Raw genomic sequence first — 5541 nt, 5'->3', positions numbered from 1 at the left:
CATCAACGTTTTTTTTTCGTTTTTTTCTACCAATATCAACTGGCATGTGTTTCGGCATAATATAAAGAATCTTTTTTATCACCTTTTTGCTTTTAAAATTAAGAAGGCAGTGAGTTGAGTAGCCATGACTTTCGATATTTCTCATTATTCAGAAATCAAGATAAGTTGCCTTTATACCATTAGAAACACTGAACGAACAATTAGAAATGCAATTCACACAATAGATGGTAAAAGTAGCAAGGACAACAATGTAAATTCACATGTCATTTTCACTTCCAAGAAGCAGAATTAAATGTAATTGTCAAAAGCTAAGCCAACACTTTATGGCGTGTGGCCTATTGGTTATGAAATTTGCTTTGTCATCACAGGGTTCGTGGTTTGGTCCACAGTGTGGGCATGTATAGCACGTTCATTCGCCACAGCTACGGGTTAATCCCTGCCATGTGAGAGAAAATGGGTAAGAGATGTCGGTGTGTACCTACTTTATACATCCAACCTAAAACTGGGTTCCCATTGCGGCGATGATCGCTATCGCCCACACTTCATCGTCGACGATGAGTTTGGTGGAATTGCTAAAATTCGTCGCCCAATTCAAAAAGATCGGCGACGTTTTGATATTTATCGCCTTCGTTTGTCGCCCTATTTGTTGATCTTTTCATTATGGCGGAAAAGATAAAAGGCTTAACAAAGGACACACATTATGAGTTGAAAATTTAAAATGATTTGTTTATGTTTCACCAAACCACGAAGAGTGCTAAAGCGTGTTTTCTTCAATGTGATGATAAATGTGCCCGTAGAACATTTTGACAAAAGGAAGATAAGTAATTCCTGTAATACAGCAAGTATTTACGTGATCTTGTAAAATAGATAATAAGAAACCATGATGGCACCTTCACGAAAAGGCACAAACAGCGAGGTTATTATTGAATATTTTTTGCTTGCTCTTTATATTAATATTAGTTGCTGTTTTGTTTTCGAAAGTAGGAATAATATTTTCAGAAAAAATGCCCAAACAAACGCTTACATACATTATAGTAAGTTACTTACCTGAAGTGGCTCTCTCTATCATCCACACGTAACTCCCCCAAAATGTGATTATAGGCACCCTTGTTTTTCCCCTTGAAAATTTCCCGTACGCGAAATCGTCTACTTTTTTGCTTTTGTTTTCTTTAATTTTTTTTCTTTAAACCATAAAAAATAACGCTCGAAGCAATTTTCTTCTTGTCTTGCTAGCAACCATGTTTGCTTTACTTTCAGAACAATTTTCTCATTATGTCAAAAAGTTGACGAGGAGATAAAAAAATAAACAACCAGTGGGAACATATCTGCGATAAGTGTTGGGCCATGAATTTTGGGTGATAAACCATATGAGCGATGAAGAGCTCATCGCCGCAGTGGGAACTTAGCTTAAGTGGTCTTTTGCCATGGGCCTTATCGACTAGTATAATATTAGCTTCGTCCTCCTCCCTCTCAGGGCCTTAGATATTAGTCATTATTAAAAATTACCCCTTTAAATTTATTCGAACCTTATAATCGGAAAAATATAATAACGTTTGTTAGGATTATTGTTAGAACTTGAAAATTACAACACACCTTCAGTTGATCAAGGCACATTATTCTGTAAAGTTTGGACACGTGATTAACTCGTTTTCTCGATTTTTATATTTTATGCGAAAATCGATAAAGTCGGATTTTTGGGCGAGTTTTGGCTTTCTGTTATGAGAATTATGTAAAAATTGGGAAATATGTAATTGATAACCTTTATTTGGCTATACTAGAAAGTTCAACAAAATGTTAAAATTCGTTCTGGAACTAAAGTAAATGAAGTTGAAGCAGATAGTTATATGTTAGACAAATTTCATGCTTCCAATGATGTCACGGGAAAATGTTGACATATGCAAAAATTTAGTGCTGCTTTTTTGTTTAGTGAGAAGTTTGATTCCAAGTTCAAAATACCCTGTACTGAATAGGGCTCAAGGAAATGGTGGACAGTTTTTTGGTGGCAATACTTTCTCAACTTGGATCCCAGGACCTGTAACGTTTTTTAATATGAGGATAGAATGCGAGCACGTTTCATCCTCATATCAAAAACGCTACAGGGTCTAGGATCAAAGTTGATAATTTTTGCACATATAAAATTTTTTTAATTTAAAAAATTCAACCATTTAAATTTCTGCATCAACCTTGTTCTCACTGCTGACATAAGCATAAATATAAACATGTCCCTGTCACTTCACGAATTCTTATACTGCGCATGCGTATGTTGCCTATGAAAACAGGAACTGGGCTTTAGCCATACAAAAAAAATATTTACCAGTCTGTATAATATATTAAATGTCAGTAATTCGAGAGCTTGTTTTGACGAAGGGGCAGGGTAAACAAAAGGAGTTGTGTTTGTTATAAAAGCTGTTGCTAGCATTAAAAAGGTAATTAATATTTCTAAAAAGATTTTAAATTCATTCGTGTGGCTTCGACCGTCTTTATATGCAATAAACTTGTAACTTTCTATGAGAAACTTTGAAGAAAATAGCTAGCTAGTTCAAAATGTTTGAAGTATATTTTATTAAAAACTTGAGTTAAAAGCAAGAGCTTATAACGAGTAAATCATGGATATTGAATATGTGCAGGGAATTTTCTATCATTTTCAGGGATGCCCAATATGATATTTTAGATGATTTAAGATGTTGTTTTGTCCTCAGTGATCATAAACCCTTTTACCGCCATTAGCTTGACTTTCGTGTAAGTCACTAAAGTCTAGAAAACCAACAGCCATTTTGTAGCCCCCTTTAAAGTGTAACAACCAGTATATTAGTTACTATAAATAATTAATGATTTGTCAACTTGATCTAGTCCTCGTTCTTCACACATTGTCTTTTGGTTGTTTTTGTTTCTCAACGCTTGACTTTAAAAAGTTTTATCTCAAACAAGTTATTTTTTCTTCACCCTGCAACTATATTTTTTACTGATTAAATCTTTTAAGAAGCATTATTTATCAAAAAATATTTTAAGATGTTATTACATAAAGCTGATTTTGTGGGGATATCCTCAAACAAGACAACCCGGCTCAATTTAGCTGGCTAGCCTTTATAATTTAAATTCTAGTACCTCTTTAGGAAAAAATGTATGTCTTGCGGCATCTAGCTAGTTATATATTTACTAGCCGGGAAACCCGGCGTCGAAACGCCGCGGTAAGCCACAAGTCAAGGTGTGACTATGTGGAGCGCTTAATAAGAGCCGTAAACTGTACTACACGGTCAGGTGGAGCGCTTTAGTACAGGTACGCAGTATGTCGTTAATCGAGTAAAGCACACACAACACTATAGTGTTTCGGCTGTAGTGTATTTTTGAAAATATAACTCTACTGTAACTTTAGCCAAAATAAAAACACAATTTACAACCATTTGTTACCCCGTCATAGGAAAAACAATTGGTCAATTTTATTTTATTTTGCGAAATAAGTTTCAGTAAAGGTTAACAAATTAATTGTGACACTGGACTGAGCACTTAGTACAGGTAAATCGTGCGACACATGCGTTTAGGCTTAAGACCCTATTCAAAAAAACTATTGAAGCTTTGGTTTACACAACACAGAATACACTCTGTTGAAACGCCAGGTTAAGCCACAAGTAACTGTTGTTGAACGCCTTGAGGAGCGCTTAATAAGAACCGCAAACTGTGCGACCCGGTGAGGTGGAGCGCTTTAGTACGGGTATGCAGTATGTCGTAAATCAAGTGGAGGGCACACACCATTGCAGTGTTGCGACTGTAAGATATTTTAAAAAAAAATAATTTCCCGCAACAAAAGCTGAATTAAAACAGTTTACAAACCGTTGTTACTCCGCCATAGCAAAAACAACTGGGCAATATTATTTTATTTTGCGGAATAAGTTTCCGTAAAAGTTCAAAACTTAATCATGACAGTGGGCCGAGAACGCATAATACCCTTTTCATAAAAAACTTTACTGCAATTTCGGTTTAACTTAAAACACAGGAAAAATCCAGTCGTTACCCCATAAAAAAACTCCATAATTGGAGTGCTCTAGTACAGGTATGCAGAATATGTCGTGAATTGAGTAAAGCTCACACCACATTATAGTGTTTCGGTTGTAATGTACTTTTTAAAATAATTGTATATATATAACTTTACTGCAACTTTAACTGAAATAAAAACACAGTTTACAACCTGTTGTTACCCCGTCATAAGAAAAGAAAATAGTCAATATTATTTTATTTTGCGGAGTAGGTTTCAGTAAACCTTAACAAATTAATCATGACACCGGACTGAGCACTTAGTACAGGTAAATGGTGTGACACATGCGTTATAGCCATAATAGCCTTTTCCCAAAAAAACTTATCGCAACTTCAATTTAAATAAAAAACACACAAAACACCCTGTTGTTAACACCAGGTTGAATGTTTATTGCAGGTAAAAAAACTTTATCACAACGAATTAAATAAAAACACGGAAAAAGCCCGTCATTAACACCAGGCTGAGCACTTAACATGTAAATTGTGTCATACATGAGTAACAGGCTTAATAAAATTTTCCAAATAAAATTTATCACAACGGTTTAAATAAAAACACAGGAAACAGCCCGTCGTTAACACCAGGCTGAGCGCTTAACAGGTGAATCGTGTCATACATGAGCATAGGGGTAGCACCATTTTCCAAAAATCCTTATCGCTTCGGTTTTAAAAGAAATCAGTGAACAGCCTGGCATTAACCCGGTTCAGTTTAAAAAATTACTCAGCAATTTTATTTTGCATAATAAATTTTTAAATCAGTAATAAAAGTGGCCGCTGCCAACTGCATTTAGCATAAGAATGGTTAAGAATTGTGTTGCAGCCAAACTGCATTTGGCTACTTTTTCACTTGCAGCCAAACTGCATTTGGCTACTTTCACTTTTTAGCAGGATGTAGCTAAAAGAGGAGCTAGCTAGGTAGACCCAACTTCAACATAAAAATAAATAATAATATACCAAACTGAATAAAAACTTTAAAAGTATAGGAATAAATAAAGCTAGCTATAGCTAGCTGCCTCAAAATGTACGTTTTGTAGCTAGCCAAAAACTTAATATTGGTTTGTTTAAGATTTATACGTAGCTAGAAAACGTGATGAAATATTCACCTTAACATGTGAAAACAAACTAAATAATCCTATAGGATAAAAAGTACTCAGAAGAAATAAGGCGGATTGAAAGGAAACCTACAAACTTCACACCATCACTTCCAAACCAAAATGGCCTTCGTAGGGGTAGCATGTTTCCTCCCGTCGGCATGTTGAGGCCGCGAAGCACTTGGATTGGTCATTAGTGAAAATGGAGCCTCGTGATTGGTTTATTACAATGAGCGGCAAAGCAAGGCCGGTAAAAAAACGGGGTCTGCCGGGGATTCGAAATAAAGCTGCAGGGCCGCAGGGATTTTCGGCGGGTCTCGCTACTTGCTCTGCCATGTTGCGCAGAGACAGACAGACGGAATACGGCTATTATTATAGAGACTAGTCGTTAGCCCGTGGAAAAATCCACGGGTTCGCCCGTCCT

The sequence above is a fragment of the Hydractinia symbiolongicarpus genome, chromosome 6, assembly GCF_029227915.1.
Source record: "Hydractinia symbiolongicarpus strain clone_291-10 chromosome 6, HSymV2.1, whole genome shotgun sequence".
In the NCBI taxonomy this organism is placed as follows: domain Eukaryota; kingdom Metazoa; phylum Cnidaria; class Hydrozoa; order Anthoathecata; family Hydractiniidae; genus Hydractinia; species Hydractinia symbiolongicarpus.
The sequence above is the reverse complement of the archived record's forward strand: the minus strand, read 5'-3'. Positions refer to the sequence as shown.